Consider the following 20694-nt stretch of genomic DNA (forward strand, 5'->3'; position numbering starts at 1 on the left):
TATTGATTTAATTAAGAATGATTTCATTTTAAGGCTATTGGAAGCCACCACATATTTGGCTTAATAAATGTTGATCAGCCTCAGGAAGTCATTGCATATGTTGGAAGGACAGAAAATTGCTCTAATATACTGCAATTAGTGCTGTTTTATAGAAGAGCTTTTATTGTAATGGTAAGGAAAATTTTTAAGGATGAAGGGAGATCAATCAGTAGGGAAATAGGGAGTTTGGGCTTTGCAATGACCAAAATAAATCTGCAAATTCCAATCCAATAAGTGTCAAAAACTTTTCTGTTTTTCTTGGTGTGTGTAGAGAAGTTAGTAAATAACTAACTTTTCCTGAGTATCCACTTTCTGTCAGAGACTATACAGTTACTTCATATGTATTGTTCTACTTAGAGATTATGAAGCACGTGTGACCTCCTCCTTGCATTTGCAAAAACTTAAATGCTATATACTCAAATGTTTATGTCAGCAAGAACCTAATTTTTGCTTCTTGAGTTGAATAGAACTCCTAAGATAGAGTCTAGATCTTCAACTATTATGTTCATTTCTTATGGGACATATGACCTTGTACTGGATGGTCTTTTGTGCCAACAGATCTTATCCAAAGCCATCACAAAGCATTGCTGAGTTTGTAAAAATATTTGACCTCCAATAGAGTGTTATAAGAATTTCAACCTGTTCTTCTCACGTTGCTCATTGCCTTTTAGGCACATTTTTTCCTTTACTCCCTAGGAAACAGGCTCTATAATTAGGGATATTGAGAGGGCCTTCTCTGCTGGGATAATGTCTCCTAAAGTTACTGCTATAATTTGGATATGGTTTGTGTGCATCCTCCAAGTCTCACATTGAAATTTGATCCCTAGAGTTGAATGTTGGGCCCAATGGAAGCTGTTTGGATCATGGGAATGGATCCCCTATAAGTGATTTGGTGCCTTTTTCAAGGTAGTGAATTCTCATTCTGTTTGTTTCTATGAGAACTGTTTGTTACAATGAGCCTAGCATCTCCCTTTCCTCTCTCCCTTGCTTCCCTCTACTAGTTGCGTGATGTTTGCTGCCCTTCACCTTCCGTCATGAATAGAAGGTCCCCAAGGCCCTCAGCAGGAACAGACCCTGGCACTATGCTTCTTGTGGAGCTTGCAGAATCAGGAGCCACATAAACTTCTTTTATTTATAAATTGCCCAGCCTCAAGTATTCATTTATAGCAACAAAAATGGACTAAGATAATTATAGATAGAGAGATGGATGGATAGATAGAAAGATAGATAGAGATAGATAGATGATAGATAGATAAAACTATATATTTTACAAAGGGGTGGTTGACACACAGATAATATTTTATAAAATTTTGTAATTAATTTTGTAATTAAATATATATTTAGCTATGATCTCCTATTTTTTTCCTATGCATGACAACTTTATGGATGAATTTTGGGATGCCCTGTGTATGTATGTGTGTGTGTACACACACATATACTTTCCCCAAATTTTGAGTGCCTCCTTTTTCCTATTTGTATAATTGATATGGGACATGTAAGAAGAAAGAAAAGGTGAAGGATAAGAAAAAGAAAGAAAAAGAAGGAAAAAAGGAAAAGATAGAACTCAAAGATGAGTTGCTTTATAGAAGGATTTGGCAGTTTTTTCTTCAAAAAATAAAGAATTGATATGCTTTCAAGTTAATACATCCATGCAAAGTGGATTAAGTCCTCTCAGTTTCCAAAGTTTTTAATACTACACATAAGGCTATACAGTAAAGCATTCTAATGCATGTTATTAGACACTTTATCAAAGGCAAATATAGAATTGCCATCCCAATGGTAGAAATTGCAGAGACCACAGTCAATTATGTCTCACTTAACTGTTTTTATTTATTTTTTTGTCAAATAAGAGTATGTCTATTATAGAATGCTTTGATTCTGAGGTTCAGTATAGAGTCATCAGTTAACTTCTTCTACACTTAACTGGTTTTTGAGAGAGCACTTGATCAACTGATCTGGGGACTTAGCGACGTCTACAAAATCTCTTCACAGCAGTACCTAGATTAGTGTTGTATTAAAAAAATTGGAGAAAGTGCATGTATTCTAAAAAATGGAAATCTTGAAGAGAAAGTTGAGTATTCTACCTGTTATAATGCCTACCTAGCATATAGATCAATAATCTGTCTACTAGTAGAACTTTTACAAATTTTCCCAAGGATACATGTGGGATTACATATTTATTAGAGCAAGGATACATATTTATTAGAACACTGTCTATATTAATGAGCTAAATGAAAACAATCTTAGTGTAACAGGTTAAAGGATAAATAAAAATTATTATTTATATAATTGTGAAAGATGAAATTAAGGTTAAAGGATATAAAAAACAGGTTGAAGGATATATAAAAATTATTATGTAACAGGTTAAAGGATATATAAAAATTATTATTTATATAATTGTGAAAGATGAAATTAAGCAACATCTTCCAAAATAGATAAATCTCAGAAATGCAATGTTGCAAAAATTGTCACTTAACAGCAGAATTCATAAAGTATGATATCATACATATACAAAAGAGAGCGCCTGCAAACCATACCTTATAAGTATTTGGAATACCACAGCAAATAACTCCTATAAAGAATTAATGAAAAACCTAAAACAAATAAGCCGGCTCGGCCCCTGTGGCTCAAGCCACTAAGGCACCAGCCACATACACCTGAGCTGGTGGGTTCGAATCCAGCCTGGGCCCACCAAACAACAACGAGGGCTGCAACCAAAAAAAAAAAAAAATAGCCAGGCATTGTGGCGGGCGCCTGTAGTCCCAGTTACTTGGGAGGTGGAGGCAGGAGAATCACTTGAGCCCAGGAGTGGGAGGTTGCTGTGATCTGTGATGACACAGCACTCTACCCAGGGTGACAGCTTGAGGCTCTGCTCAAAAAAAAAATAATAAGCCTGCAGATAAGAATTTTACAGAATAAGAAACCTTAATTTAACATAAAAAACAGTATTATTAGAAATTTGAAAAATGTAAATTAATACAACCAGTTAATACTTCATTCGTTGCTGAGCTTAAGAAGATTTGTAGGTGGTTATTTACCATGTAATGTATATTGATACAACTACTTTAATCATTGAAATTCTTTTCGGCCATGGCAGCTTATTAAAAATCTATTAATCTGGTTATAGCAATTCTACTTACAGAGAAAATCCATCTCACATGTGTATAAAGACATTTATTGCCATTTTTAAAGAGTAAAAACCTTGACACAATCTAAATGTCCATAATAGAAGAAAACAAATAAATGACAGTGAATTCATACATTGAATACTATACAGCTGTGAAAAATGCACAAAATAGAGCTACAATATCATCATGGATGAAACGTGAAACTGTGTTGATTGGAAAATTTAACAGACAAAATAATAGGTATAGTATACTACCCACTGATATACATCAAAACAATATCACATATTAAAAGTCGGTGGGGTATTTTAGTACTTGTGAAGATAGAGTAGTTCCATTCCTTCTGTATCCCCCTTCCTAAAAATAAAAATTAAAAATTGAAAAAAAAAACCTCTAAGCATACTACAAATAAACATAGGAGATTGAAAGGTGGAAACCTTGAGACTTGAGGACTGACACTGCAGTGAGCTCCCTTGATTTCCCTACTGCCCTCCATATATCCAGGATGAGATTTCCAGATGCCTCCAACCTAGAACTATGAACAGACACAGGTGAAAATACCTTCAAGAGAACTCTTCTCTGCCTAGCCAAAGGATACATAAATGGGTGGCCCCAAAATAGAAAAGATTTTTAGTGACACCAGCCCTTCTGAACATTAATGGGAAAATTATACATCTCCCCATGGGGACTTCAGAGGGAGCTATCAGGGAGCTGATCTTTCACCTCCATCCTGCAGAAAAAGTGATTATTCTCTGATTCACCCACTCAACAGTGTTATGGGGCTAAGCAAGAGCTAATATTCCATCCCAGCCTGGTGGCATCAGGCAGCACTGCTTGGATATCTGTCAGGGTAATGTTGGTAGAACTGAGTAGGATACTGATTTTTGGCAAAGATGCAAAAGCATTTCAATAGAGGTAGCATAACCTTTTCAATAAATTGAAATGCTACAGCAATTAAATATTTCTAAGTAAAAAAGAATTTTGACCTAAACTTCACTTCTTATATAAAAATTATCTTAAAAACAAATAATACGCTTAAATAGTAAGTGTACAAACTTTCTGGGGAGGGAAGGAGAAAATCTTCAGTATGTAGGACTAGGCAAAGAATTCTTCACTTAAATCCAAAATCATTATCCATAAAAGGAAATTGATAAATTATACCTCATAAAAGTTAAAAACTTTGCTCTGTGAAAGATCCTTTTAAGAAGATGAAGACACAAGTTATCCAATAAAGAACTAATGTCTTAAATATATGAAGTACTTTCAAAATTCTACGGAAAAAACAAATGATCCAACTGTTAGGCCCACTGGGCCTAGGCTAAAACAGAAAAGTGTCAGGCCTAGGCTATAATGGAAAAATACCACTTAACACCTGGCAAATTTCCCAGCTGCAAGCTTTCAAAACAAAAAAAATGAAATAAGTCTAGTTCACTCCTAAGATAAATGATAAAGTACTAATTGATTTCTTTTTTTTTTTTTTTTTTTTTTTTGCAGTTTTTGGCTGGGGCTGGGTTTGAACCCACCACCTCCGGCACATGGGGCCAGCACCCTACTCCTTCGAGCCACAGGCACTGCCCAAATTGATTTCTTGCTTCTAGTTCACTCCCAGTTTCTTGCTTAGTTAACTCCCTGGGAAACAAACCAGGAGGCACCAACTATCCCTGGACTGACCTATAAACAATACCAGGCGGGGAAAGTACTGAAGCTAAGACGTATGGGAGGAAGTACTGAAGCTAAGATGTATGGGGGGAAAATATTAAAACAAATATGTATGACATATGATGTATGACTAACAGCAAAATTCTGCTTCTGTATAATACTTCCTTCCTATCCTACCCAGATGCACCTGGGGAGCCTGCATGCCAACCAGGATACAGACCAAGCCTTAAAAACCTGACCCCTAAAGCACTCGGGGCTATTCTCAGAAACCCCTCGGAACACTGAGGCAGTCGTTGGCGGCTCCTGAATAAAGAGACTCCCTTGCAAATTTGGCTTGTCTGGTTGTGTGGTCTCTGGGGAACTCCGGGGCACAACACAACCAGAAAATAGGCAAAAGACATCTTTAGACATTAGAGAAATTTAAAGTAAAACAGCAATGAGATATCACTACACATCTATCAGAATGGGTAAAATTTTTTAAAAAAAGACAACACCAAATGCTAATGGGGAGGTGGAGAAAATAGATAACTAATATATTGCTGGTGGAGATGTAAAATGGTGTAGACATTCTGGGAACAGTTTGACCTCCCCTCCCTACCTTTATTTTTATAAAATCAAACATGCAATTACTACACACCTCAGAATTGCACTCTTGGGAGTTTATCCCAGAGAAGTGAAACTTATGTTCACATCCAAAGTTATACGCTAATATACTGCTTATAGCAGGTTTAATTGTAATAGCCTAAATTGGAAACAATCCAACATCCCTCAATGGATATATAGTTCAACATACTGTGATACATACTATGGAATTTCTATTCAGCAATAAAAAAAGAATGAAATATCAGTACATAAAACAACATGAATACATCTCCAGGAAATCATGGTGATTAACAAAAACCACTATCCAGAAAGTTAAAAACTGTGATTTCATTTATATAATATTCTTGATAAAATTATAGAAATGAAGATGAGATTAATTGTTTCCAGGGGTCAAGAATTGGGAATGGTTATTTATTATAAAGGGCAAAACCAAGCATTCTTGTGGTGATGGAATTGTTCTATATCTTGACTGTATTAATGTAAATAGCCTGGTTGATAGGTAGCATTTATGTTTTATAAAGATGTTTCCATTATAGGAAAGTGAATAAAGGTTACACAGGATCTCTCTGTATTATTTCTTACAGCCGGTTGTAAACATATAATTATGTCAAAATCGAAATTTTAATTTAAAAATTAGTATAATTAGTGGTTAAAATTCCAGGCTCTAGAGACAGACTACCTGGGTTCAAATCCTACTATAAAAATTCCTAATAGTGTCATTGTGGAAAAGTTTATTTATCCTCTCTGCACTTTAATTTCCTCATCTTTAAAATAGGAACACTAGAACTGAACTTCATAAGGAGTTACTTACATAGCTTATGTAAATTAATACTTATAAAGTATATAGAAAAGTATGTCTCACAGATTTATGCTCAATAAATGTCAGCTATATTTACTATGATTATTATGGTTATATGTGTATTTATGCATATGAAAAATGTTAAAAGCTGGTTAGGGGATGGGTATATACCAACTGCAATATAAGAGCTACTTTTAGTGGTAGAAATTGAAATAAAGTGAAAGATAAAACTTAATTTGTGCATATTTTATATTAAAAAGTAACATATAAAGCAAATATGGCAAAGTATTCAGTAGAAAAAATTGCATTTTAGTTATTCTTTGTCTTTTGTTATGTGGTTATATAACTTACACATTTAAATGTTATTCTTGAAAAGTTGGTAAATATATTTTATCTTTTTCATAAATATTTTCTATCATGCATGTAATTAAAATTACATTTTATATTTGCTTCTGAATCATGTAATTCAGAAATAACACATTAGTATAAATTCATTGCACAATTAAATCTTCAAAAGTTTTCAGCAATAAACTCTTTCCTTGTGATTTTCAGTAACTTTATCAAACAGTGTACTAAACCTCATTTTACTTTTTATTAATGACTGAAGAAACATTATGAAGATAGGTTTATTTATGGCTATATATGCATGGTATTCCCTTTATTATTAAATTTTTCAGAGTTTAAATTAATTCTGAATTCTTACAACTGTAATGATTTTTGACATAATTGTTGACATCTCTGGTTTCTGTGTCCATGTCAACCGGTACCCTCAGTTGGAGGCATCTCATTTGTTCTTTTTCATATACTTATAATATTTCCCTTATTATGGCAAGATATTAAGGTCGACAGAAAATAAACAGACCAACAATCTTAAGTATTATTTTAGACATTGTTTTCAATTAATGGCCTGAGTATAGCTTCATATCTCTCTTTCCCCCCCAGCTTTTCATGTTTTGTTATTGCTATCGTCTCAATGTGTCCACCCCAAATTCATATCTTGAAACTTAATTATTAATGTAATAATGTTAAAAGGTATGGACTTTAGGAGATTATTAGGTCGTGAGGGGTCTGCCCTCATGAATGGGTTAGTGCTTTTATAAAACAGGCTTCAGATATCTTCCCAGCCTTTATGTCCTTCTTCCATGTGAGGAGACGGTCTTTCCCCTCTCTAGAGGACACAGAAACTAGGTACCATCTTGGAAGCAGAGAGCAGCTCTCACTAGACACCAAATCTTCCAGCCCTTGGATTTTGGACTTCCAGCCTCTACAGCTGTAAGAAATAAATCCCTGTTTTGTAAATTATCCAGTCTGAAGCATTTTGTTCTAGCAGCAAGAACAGACTAAGACAATTATACTCATTCTATCATCTATTAAACTTTGATTTCATTGACAACCACGTGTTCAACCATAGGCAATATTATTAAAATTTGCTGCAGACCTAAGTAAAATTTAGAGTATCATTATTTATGAAAATATTATATGTTAGTTATTCGATGTGTATTTCTTTCAATAATTGGATCACAGCACAAATGAACCGCAAATGAATAACAATCTACTCATGGTAAGGTATTAATGTATTAGTAGTAATATTGCCCTTTTTGATCTAATTTACTTGTATTCAAACAATATTTATGGAGTGTCTATGAAGGCCAGGCATTTTTCTAGGTACTAAATGTACAGAAATAATTGACATGATCCCTGAAACTCAGGTGTTTATCATTTTACATATCGACTGTTACAAGTTTTGCTTACCCTAAAACTTAGAATTAAAGAAATGGGAAATTACAGTTATATTATTGTTGAACTTAAAATGCTGGAATTTTCACCATATATCTCATTTTAGAGAGGAAGTAAATTTTAGAGAATATATTCTGATTCTATAAGAATACTGTAAAAAAGCAAATACACAGAGATAGAGAATAAAACAATGGTTATCAGTGGCAGTGTGGAGAAATAGTTTGAGAACCATCATCATTAAATGATACTTAAAATCTTAAGATTAGCTAATTCCATCCAGGTAGAACGATGAGATGAGAGGAAACAACACTGCTTTTAAAAATTGATCATAAGGGGCAGCACCTGTGGCTCAAAGGAGTAGGGTGCCGGCCCCATATGCCGGAGGTGGTGGGTTCAAACTCAGCCCCAGCCAAAAAAAAAATTGCGAAAAAAAATTGATCATGGAAGAGGTTAAGTAAATAGGTAAAACAATAAAAATTAGTACTGTCGAAATAAAGGAAGTAGCTTATGAAAAAGGAAGCCAACAGTGTCAAAGGGAGCAGAAGTATGCAGTGAACTAAAGTACACACTTGAGACTTGGCAATATTTCTTCCATTAATGAGGTTGCCAGAGTAATTTCGAGTATGGGTGTGAGAACAGAAGACAGATAACAGAGGGTTAAGTACAGGTAAATTAAATAAAACTGTATGTGATTATGTATCAGTTATAATCTAGTCTGGAAACAGAGATCCTTCAGAATACTTAAAGCAGAGGAAATTTTATATTGGGAATTGATTACATAGACTATGGAATTGCTGAAAACCCAAACAGGAAATGATGAGGCAAATCAGAGACTAGCTATCTCAAAAGCCACTGCAATTCCTCAGGTGAAGGGGTCAAAGGAGGAGTTGGGGTTACTGAAACCCAGAAACTAGGGTCTCTTGGAGGAATTTAGAATCAATTCTTGAAGACTGGAGCCACCCAGAAGCAGCTATTGCTGAGTATGTCCCAGGGGCAGAGGGTGGAAATACCTTCCTTTTTTATTCGCCCTTCTTCTGATAGTGTCTCCCATTGGCAGACTATAGTTGAAACCAGTTGACTCAGGAATCTGGGATAAATATTTCTCCTGGGGTAAGCCCCAGTGTGGTACAGAATGGCAAAGCGAGACAAACGTATGTAAGAACAGAAGAGTGACTGGCCAATCTTTTTTATTATTATTATTTGTTAACTTTGTAAAGACAAACCAAACTGGAAGCCCCATGTGAGAAATTTTAATGCATAACAACAAAAAATGAATTTCACTTAAAATATTTCAAAGACCAAGGCCTATGCTGTAGGTAAAATACCTATAAATTGAAGCGCTTTTATCTCACCATTTTCAATGTAGAGAGATTTAGCCTGACTTGAAATTATTGGGCTTAATATTATCTCTCCTAATGCAAGAAATCATCAAGAATTCCTTGCACAGAATATATTCATGAAAGAGTTAGAACTCATTTTTTTCTAATTAAATACATATCTCCTTATTTCCTTTCTTTTTGATTTAGTGAATTTTTCATTTTTAGAGGTATAGAATAGGAATAAAATGAGATGTATATATGCATTCATGTTCATACGATGGACTATCATGCAAATACGATTTTATCACTTATGTTATTATAGACACTAGTCCATCCAAAATATAAACACAGTATTATCAATGTAGCAGAATATACAGCAGTGTTTAATTGCAGGGGGCATCGTTGAAGGTCTCATAACATGCATTTCCCTCCATCTAAATCCGAACAGAATCCTGAGTTCAGTCAAACATTCAATGCTCTCTCTTTGTGCCTCAGGTGAATTTCCTAACTGGTTCAATGTAAGTAATATCCAGACTATCTCCTGGATACTGGACAAAAGTGGGCATATGACATTAACAGGGAATCAGGAGGGAAAAGCAAAGTCTCCTGGAGTACTGCAGCACAAGAGTTCTCTCTTATCCTCTGCAAATTTGTACATGTTTTGGAGGGCCAGAATGGCCCTATTGATCTTGCTACCAGAGTAAACATGGAAAAGGAGCGTGGATAAAGTCAAGATAATTTCAAGTAAATGAAGCAAAAGTTATTGGCTTAAGCCAAACCTAAACTCTGACCTACAAGTTCATTGCCAATTCTGTGGACAAATAAAATTTGTATTTAGATCAGTTTGAGCTGGTTCCCCACCCCCTTCAGCTGCAAAAAAGGTCTAAAATCAACATACAAGTGTGTGTAGAGGGGTGTGTGTGAGCGTATTAGTTCCTAGTGCTAGACAGCTACACTTCATTCTTAACTATGCATATATTATTTTATTTTATTTTTTATTTTTTTATTTTTTTGCAGTTTTTGGTCGGGGCCAGGTTTGAACCCAGCACCTCCGGTATATAGGGCCGGCGCCCTATTCCTCTGAGCCACAGGCACTGCCCATGCATATATTATTGTAAACAATGGAAATGTTAATGGATATTATGAAAAATCTCCACATAACAATCTGTATGCTGTATCCATTCATCATCTCATGTAATAATAATATCTGACTTGAACTAATTTCTATGTAAATGAAGAATTTAACTCAGTAAAAGGAATTTCACTCTTTCACTTTATATTTCAATAATCAAAATGAAATTTTTCTTTACACCCAAGTTGACTTTTTCTTTAATTACATACAAATGGGTCAACTTTTGCTTGCAGGACCATCAAGAAAATGCATAATCAATAAATCTTAAATGCAGTTTAAGGAAAAAAAATCACTAGAGTTAATACACGTCACTTATAAAATTTTAAACAGGTCTAAAACATATCTCTATTCTTCAGTGAGGAAGACTCTATCTTCGAATTCTTGGTTTGAGACATTGATAAAATGACTTAAGATGCTTTGGCTTAAATAGAAAAATGCCTTGGGAATACAATAAATATTTATTGATGGATTATGGATTCACTTGAAGCAACGTGTACCCAATAACAATATTTATTTGGGGGGTTAATATTCATTTTAAACAAAGACTAATTTATAAAGCAAAAGAAAAAATACTTTTCTGCCTCTACGTAATCCTAAAAGAGCTCTAAAATAGTTAAGATTTAATTGTGAAAACATTCTCCATTGTTTTGTTTATCTAATTCTGTGCAATAAATCACACAAGAAATTTGTGGTTTTAAAAAAAGAAGTTTTGGCTTAGATAAATGAAATAATGGCCCAAATATTACTATCAGTTCATTCATCCTATTGTTCCTGCACATGTGACTTCCATATGCTTCAGTCCTGGTCTTAATGATGAATTTATTTTTATTTTTGCATATGTGACGTTAGAACTTTCCAAAGATACTCATCTTGTATATATTTATATGTGATTTATGTAGACGACTATATACTTGAATACCCTGAGGGACAAGAATTTAATTTGCTCTCATCACTCCTAGAACAAATTACTCTGGGTTACTTTTGGAAATACTGCACTTGTTCAAGTCTCTGATATAAAATCACACAAGGTCAAATTAACAAAATGAAAGACACACAGGTGAGTTATGAGCATATCAGAACATGTTTGACATCTATAATCAAAACTAGAAGAATCTGACAATTTTTTCATTTCAAAAGCCAATAAATGTTTGTTTTATAAATGAATGCACTGAGTATTATATACGATACTTCTTTTTCAAGGTAACCAGCATTAAAAATTAGATTATTACACATGTATTCTAATATTCCATATATATACGGAATTACATGCATATTCCATATATTTAGGCCACATCAGGCATTCTAACTGTTCAAATTTTTCCCTTGGGTCTTTGAATCTCCCATGTTATTGGCATATATGATTTTATGTCAGCATGACTTTATACTATTTTGAGGAAGAGACTCAAACCTTTTAGCTTTGTATTCTGTAACAGTGAGTCAAAATGATTAAAGGAAATAAAAGCTTTGTCTTGTTATACAAAATAGCCTGCTGCTTCTGTAGTGTTATTATATAACAAGAACACCAATAATAATATCAATAACAAATATGGCCAATTTGTTGATAACATATTAACAACTAGACAATTGGAGGCAAACACATAAGTCAGGAAAAGTGTCCTCTATTTTCTCTGTAGAATAGCATTCTTTTCCTTATGATTAAGAAATTTGTACCTGAATGAGAAGAATTAAACTGTCAGTGTTCTAAAGCTTTCTTATTCAATGCTGAAGTTTTATTTTTGGGTATTTGACTGCCCATTTAAAGGAGATGGAGAGGGAAGTATTTTAGTCTATTCCTGGGAAAGGCTGTCAGTGCTTTTTTTTTGCAGTTTTTGGCCGGGGATGGGTTTGAACCCATCACCTCCGGCATATGGGGCTGGCGCCCTACTCCTTTGAGCTACAGGTGCCACTCGGCTGTCAGTATTTTTTTAATTGACAAATTAAAATTGTAAATATTTATAGTATATAACATGATGTTTTGATACATGCATACGTTGTGAAAGGACTAAATCAAGCTAATTAACATATGCATTACCCAATGTACTTATAATTTATTGTGGTATAAACAATTGAAATCTACTCTTAGTGATTTTCAAGTATGAAATACACGGTTATTAATTATGCTCACCATGTTGTACAATAGATCTCCTGAATGTAACTCTTCCTGTCTAGCTGAAATTTTATATTCTCTAACAAACATCTACCCAATAACCCTGTCCTTCCTACTAATAGCCTCTGGTAACCACTATTCTACTCTATGCTTCTATGAGTTCAAGTTTTTCAGATTCCACATATAAGTGAGATCATGTTGGTATTTGTCTTTCTGGGCCTGGCTTATTTCACTTAGCATAATGTCCTGCAAGTCTATCCATGTTGTTGTATTTGACAGAAGTTCCTCCATTTTAAAGACTGAATAGTATTTTGTTGAGTACATATAACACATTTTCTTTACCGGTTTATCTGTTGATGGATATTTAGGTTGATTCCATATCTTGGCTATCGTGAATAATGCTACAACGAACAGGGGGAGTGCAAAACTCACTTAGACACACTGATTTCAGTTCCTTTGGATATACACCCAGAAGTAGAATTACAGAATCATGAGATAATTCTATTTTTAGTTTTTTGAGGAAACTCTGTACTGTTTTCCATAATGGCTTTGCTAATTTATGTCTCCATTAACAGTGTACAAGGCTTCCCTTTTCTCTACACTCTTTCCAACACTTATGTCTTGTCTTTTTGATAACCATCCTAAGAGCTATTAGGTGATATTTTTTAATTTGCATATTCCTAGTGATTAGTGATACTGAGCATTTTTTTCATATACCTGTTGGACATTCATATGTATTATTTTGAGAAATATCTTTCCAGGTCCTTTGCTCATTTTTTAATGAAGTTTGAACAGACCCAGAATAGCCAACCAATTTTGAGAAAAAAATAAAGCTGAAGTTATCACATTACCTGACCTCAGAATGTACTACAAAGCTATAATAATCAAAAACAGATATATATAGACCAATTGAACAGAGCAAGGAGCCCAGAAATAAATCCATCTACAATAAACTGCTATTAGACAAAAATGTCAAGAACACTCAACAGGAAAAAAAGTCTCTCTCTCTAATAAATGATGTTAGGAAAACTGGATAATCACATGCAGAAGAATGAAATTGTACCCATACTTTACCCCACATAGAAAACTCAACTCAAAATGGATTAAAGACTTAAACATAAGAAATGAAACAGAAAAATTACTAGAAAAAAAATACAGGAGGAAAGCTTTTTGAGATTGATCTTTACAAAGATTTTTTTGGATATGATCCCCAAAATACAGTGAACAAAAGCATAATTAGAGAAATGGGATTGTATCAATCTTAAAAGCTTATACACGGCAAACTGTCAACAGAGTGAAGAGACAATGTACAAGCCAGGAGAAATTATTTGTGGACCATACATCTGATAAGGGTCTGGTAGCCGCAATATACAAGGAACTAAACACCTCAGTTGCAAGATGTCATGTGTATTTTTCAAAACAAGATATATTAAAGAGTGAACTTGTGCTTTAAAGAGGAACATATTAATTTTGCTGTACATTTTAGATTCCTATAGTGTTCTTTTCTTGTTTTTGTTTGTTTGTCTGTTTTAAACAGAGTCTTGGTAGAGTGCCATGGCCTCTTACCTCACAGCAACATCAAACACTTGAGCTCAAGTGATTCTCTTGCCTCAGCCTCCTGAGAAGCTGGGACTACAGGTGCCTGCCACAGCACCTCACCATTTTTTTCTAGAGATGGGGTCTCACTTTTGCTCAAACTGATCTCGAACTCCCGAGCTCAGGCAATCCACCCATCTCAGCCTCCCAGAGGGCTAGGATTACAAGCCTGAGCCACTACGCCTGGGCTTTTTTCTTGTTTATAGTATGAATGACCCTTGAACAATGCAGAAGCCAGGCAACTACCCCTTGTAGTTGAAAATATGAGTGTAACTTCTGACTTCCCCATAATTTAACTACTAATAGCCAGCTGTTCACTGAAAGTTTTACTAGAAAGAGATTCAAAATGGTGGACTAGGGACATCTCCTTGCCATCTTCTTACAGCCACTCTGTAAGATTGGGGTAAGGGACTCCACCCACTACTTACTGGATTTTCCAGACCAGCATCACTGTTGTGAGGCACAGTGAGACAACAAGAGACCGTAGGAGCCAAGGAGGCCACTCCAACACCCAAGCATAGAGACAAGGAAAATTAAAGAGAAGGAAGAAGAGAGAGGAGAAAGAAGGGGAAGAAAGTAAACAACACTCTAGCCAGGAAGACAGAGCAAGACCTTGTCTCAAGGTCATGAGGAGGAACAACAACAAAAATCTGGCAACATGAAAAGCCAGAACAGATCAACCCCCCCCCCCACCAAGGGATCATGAGGCAGCTACCTATATAGAGGATCCCATCTATATGGAAATTATGGAATTGACATAAAGGGAATTTAGAATATGGATGGCAGACATGAGGAAGGGAAATGGAAGTTTTACCAATGACATAAACAACTAACACATACTTTTCATGTTATATGTAATATATACCGTATTTTTATGATAAAGTAAGCTAGAGAAAATAAAATACTATTAAGAAAATCATAGACAAATATATTTAGTATTTATTAAGTAGAAGTGGATTATAAAAAGGTCTTCATCCTCATCATCTTCACACTGAGTAGGCTGAGGAGGAGGAAGAAAGGGAGGGATTGGTCTTGTCTCAGGGGTGGCAATGGGAGACAATTTGTGTGTATGTGGACCCCTGTAGTTCAAACTCTAGCTGTCTAAATGTCAACTGTATAGAAAAGCACATGCATAAAATGGTTCGTTAGGCCTGGAACAGTGGCTCATGCCTGTAATCCTAGTACTTTTGAGAGGCCAAGGCAGGAGGATTGCTTGAAGTCAGAATTTAGAGACTAGAATGAGCAAGAGTGGGACTCTGTATCTACAAAATATAGAAAACATAGCTGGGCATGGTGGCACATAACCATAGTCTCAGCTTTTGCAGAGGCAGTGGCAGGGGGATTATTTGAGCCCAGGAGTTTGAGGTTATAGTGTGCTATGATGATGATGATGCCGCTGCACTCTAGCCAGGAAGACAGAACAAGACTGTGTCTCAAAAATTTTTTCATTAAATAATAGAGCAATTATCCCTATCAATAAAATCCAATCCATGAAGATTAATCTAAGAGCATCCATTTTTTTTACATCTCCGTGTTATATTAAAAAAAAATCACTTCTTAACTTATAAAAAGAAATTAAGTATCAGATGAGAGTTTAATTCAGTGATTTTTTTTTTCTTGGAGGAATTGTTGAATGCTAAGATGACATGTTTGAGAGAGTTTAGTATCCGTACTGCCATGGACTTCCGTTTTTAAAGGCTATTTTTCTTAGAGTTGAGATACTGCTACTGTTTTACTATCTGATACTTTTTTTGACATTCATGCAGCAAATATTTCAAATAGGACATTATATCTTGAGAGGATAGATAGCTAAAAAAGAGTATGCAATCCTCTTCTTTTCACAATAATCACAACTTGGCTTTTGATCTGACTTGAGACTTTTATCCTTCTCTACAACACAGTAGGAGGAGGCTTCTTCTGTTGGAATTAAGTAGGTTAAGATGACATGTGGTAGTAATAACTGCTTCCATCTTTCCTAATGTGCAGTCTTTAGATATCAGCTATTTGGTAAAGACAGATGTATAATACACTTTCTGGATTTTATCTCCATTTATTCCACCAGTTAGGATATTATTTTTTCTTTAAAAATTTCTTGTCAGTGAACAGGAACAGAATATTTTACAGAAAATTTCAAAGAAAATTTTTTATAGAGATGCACCCTTAGTGATGAAGCGTTTGTGCTGAGAATGATAAGGGTATTTTCCCTATTGTTCACACAGCAAGTTGTCATCCTTTTCTTCTTAATAGGGAAAGGTCTTATCCTCAGCAGTGCTGCATGAGTTTCTCAGTTACTTGGCAACAATAACAAAAAAGACACACAAGCAGCAAAGGGCTCATCATCAACATTGTGACAAATAGTAGAGCCTCAGCTTGTTTTAATGGCCAAATGTAGGCATTAAATTCCTTGTTTTCAAGAATTAGACCCAATGCATATGATCAGGGTAAGCTCTGGTATCTGCAGCAATTAGAACATTTTAGCTGTTGTATGTGAATTAGTATATAGAAAAAGATTGAATAAAAATGAGATACTCACCGGAATAAACTAAGCACCCCTGGAATGCACAAAACAGATGCACATTTTTTTCTAATTTACATATCAGGATATACATTTTGGGTATATACTTATGATAGTTGACAGCTAATATTATTAGGGAATTTGCTGCATGTATGATGATGTCTATTTCCCTCCTGACATACATGATCCACTAAAGAGTGCTAGAATCAGTGGGCAAGGATTTGAAGTGAGAAGGTATTTCCATAGTCTCAAAATGTCTCTCCTAAGATATTTGTTCATCACAGCAGAAATGACCGCAATTTTATAGTGGAAACACCCAGGAGAGACCACCTTGATGAGGTTATCAAGGACAATGGCACTAGGAATAAGACATATTGACATCATGAACTGTGAGAACACTGAGAAAGATATGGCGCCATTTCTCTGTTTCTCTTTTCAAGGGAGTAAGCCCTCAGTCTAACAATGGGAAAATGCCAGATGAGAAAAACAATGATGAACATTCAGCAAAATAACTAATCAGTACTCTGCAGAGCTGTCACGGTTATGAAAAACAAGGAAAGATTGAAGAACTATCACAGATCTTAGGAGTCCAGGGAGAAGTAATTAAATGGAATATGGGATTCTTATTGGGATTCTTAAAAAGGACAATAGTGGGAAAATGATGACATTTGAATGAAACATTTAATTTAGTTAAGGCTATTGTGATGATGTAAATTTCCTAGTTATGATAATTTTTTTAATAATTGTCTAAGATGTTAACATTGGGGGAGGCTGGGTGAAGGTTATGTTGAAAACTCCATATACTATTTTTGTAACTTCTCTACGATCTCAAAATTAGTTTAAAACTACACGCTTAAAACTTTGCCATTATAAAACAAATTCAGAAGGACTTCCACTTCTATTGCTGTAGACACCTATAAAAGTAGGCAAAATATATGAAGTAACTGCTTTTAGACACTGGAAAATAGAATTATGATTGTTAAAAGAAGGAAACTAAATGAGGTAAGTCTCCAAATCATCCTGAATTTCTCTTAGAGGCAAAGTCTAAATTGTGGTCTAGGGAGGATAAGCCAAAACAGAGCACCGTGGACTCAGTGAACTGATGACCCAGTGAATTTGGGAATGTTAATACTGCTGGAATTTGTAGGACAAGATGTTGGAGAGAGGAGAGCTGTATAGAGATAATGCTCTAGAAATCTGCATAAGGGTCCTCTTTGGTCTTTCACTGAACACTAAATTTCTCATGTGAAGGGCAGGAATCCATGAGGCTGGGAAAAGAGCAATTACCAGAGAAATAAATAATTTTTAAAACATTCCAAAAACTAGACAGAAGTGAGCTAAACAACTACTGGAACATAAACACGGATGGGACAGTTTGGATATTAAACACCCAGAGAGAAGAGTTCTCTTTGAGCTCCCTAACCAAATCTGTACCGTTTTAGAAAAGCCTAAGTCATAGGAATAAAGCTGATGTATCCCAAGAATAATGACTATCATGGGCCATCTCTAGCAAAGCTTTAATATAGGTCTAGAAAATAAAAGCATGATGTCCAAATGCATTAACTGCTCACCAGATACTTTTATTAAAGAAAATAAAATCCAGACACTCACAATTTAACATCCATAATGCTCAGGATACAATAAAAATTACTTGGCATGTTAAGAAGCAGTAAAATTATGACCTATAAAGGGTAAAAGATAACTTATAATTAGGAGAAAAATCAGAAATAACAGAAAGAGCCAATGAGGACTTTAAAACACCTAGTATAAATGTGTCCAAGGGTTTAAAAGAAAAGACAAAACTATTGTTTCTGTTATTGAAGGAACAACTAAATAATTTCAGCAAAGAAACTGAAACAAGGAGAAAAAACAATTATTCCATAAATTCAAAGTAATTATTATCTAGAGAACTTAGAGATGAACTCAGCCACATATGGCCATCTGATCTTTGATAAACCAAACGAAAGCATTCACTGTGGAAAAGAATCCCAATTTAATAAATAGTCCTGGGAGAACTGGTTACCCACATGTAGAAGACTGAAATTAGACTCACACCTCTTACCACTGATAAAAATTGACTCTCACTGGATAAAAGATTTAAATTTAACACATGAAATAATAAAAAATGTAGAAAAGAGTGTGGAAAAAATCCTTGCTAAAATTGGCCTGGGAGGAAAATATTTTTATGAATAACACCTCCTTGGCAATGGCAGCAACACCAAAAATAAGTGAATAAAAATAAATAAATATATTTTCTAAATAAATATATTTTATATTGCTATAAAATGTGTGTCAAACCAATTTCTACCCTCCCTCACTGTTACCCTTTGATCCAAACCACTCTTATTTTTATTTATTTAACTCCTACCAAAATCTAGTCCTCCCTTACAGCTTGCCAAATTATACTGAAAGAGAATCTAGTTAAAATGGCCTTTTAATAGAGTGGGGACTACCTGCCCCAACCCATGACATAGAGTGCCAGCACAGTGGCTTCAGGTCATCTCACCTCAAGGAACTATCACCCTTAATCCTCAGAAACTCCTTGATGGCAGTGTATAAAATTTCTGGTTTGTCTACTGTATTCATCTCTACTGGGACAATAGCACAGGAAATTTCCCATCCCTCACCCAGGTGGAGAACTGCTAAGCTCAAAGCAATTCTCCATTCCAGGCCTACAGTCTCAACTCTGAGTCACACCAACCAAAGGCCAAGTCCATGCTCAACCACTTCCATACCCTCATCTAAACCACTGTCCAGCTTAACCCCCTACCAACTCTGAGTCATACCAACCCAGGGGCCAGCCCATGAAGGCCACTAACAAAGCCTACTCCAACTCACTGCCCAGTCACCCCAATCCAGGGCCCAGCCCATGCTGGTGACTCCCACACCCTCTTCCAACCCACTGCCCAGTCACACAAACTTGGTGTAGCACATGCTGGCCACTCCCACACCCTCCTCCAACCCAGGGCCCAGCCCATGCTGGTCACTCCCATACATTCCTCCAAGTGAATGCCAACTTTAACCCACTGCCCAGTCATACCAATCCCGGGCCCAGCCCATGCTGGCCACTTCCACACCCTCCTGCGCCCTACTGCCCACCTTAACCCACTACCCAGTCACACCAACCCATGACCCAGCCCACACTGGCCAATCCTATGCCCTCCTCCAACCCACTGCCCACCTTAACCAACTGCCCAGTCACACCACCCCAGGGTCCAGACCATGCTGGCCACTCACACACCCTCCTCTAACCCACTGCCCACCTTAACCCACTGCCCAGTCACACCAACCCAGGGCCAAGACCAAGCTGGCCACTCCCACACCCTCCTCTAACCCAATGCCCACCTTAAGCCACTGCCCAGTCACACCAACCCAGGGCCAAGCCCATGCTGACCACTCCCACATCCTCCTCCAACACACTGCCCACCTTAACCCACTGCCCATTCACCAACCCAGTGCTGAGCCCATGCTGACCACTCTTACACCCTCCTCTGACCCACTGCCCATCTTAATCCAATGCCTGGAACCCTAATCCAGGGCCCAGCCTACACTGCCCACTCTCATACCCTCCTTCAATCCACTGCCTAGACACTCCAATCCAGGGCCCAGCCCATGCTGGCCACTCCCACACCCTCCTCCAACCCACTGCCCACCTTAACCCACTGCCCCGTCACCCTAATCCAGGGCCAGCCTATGCTGGCCATTCCCACACCCTCCTCCAACCCACTGCCCACCTAATCCCACTGCCCAGTCACACCAACCCAGGTTCCAGCCCATGATGGTTACTCCCACACCCTCCTCCAGCCCACTGCCCACCTTAACCCACTGCCCCGTCACCCTAATCCAGGGCCAGGCCATGCTGGCCATTCCCACACCCTCCTCCAACCCACTGCCCCCCTTAACCCACTGCCCCATCACCCTAATCCAGGGCCAGGCCACGCTGGCCATTCCCACACCCTCCTCCAACCCACTGCCCACCTTAACCCACTGCCCAGTCACACCAACCCAGGGCCCAGCCCATGCTGGCCACTTCCACACCCTCCTCCAACCCACTGCCCACCTT

This window comes from Otolemur garnettii, unplaced genomic scaffold (genome assembly GCF_000181295.1).
Source record: "Otolemur garnettii isolate 467f Iridium unplaced genomic scaffold, OtoGar3 scaffold00072, whole genome shotgun sequence".
Taxonomy (NCBI): domain Eukaryota; kingdom Metazoa; phylum Chordata; class Mammalia; order Primates; family Galagidae; genus Otolemur; species Otolemur garnettii.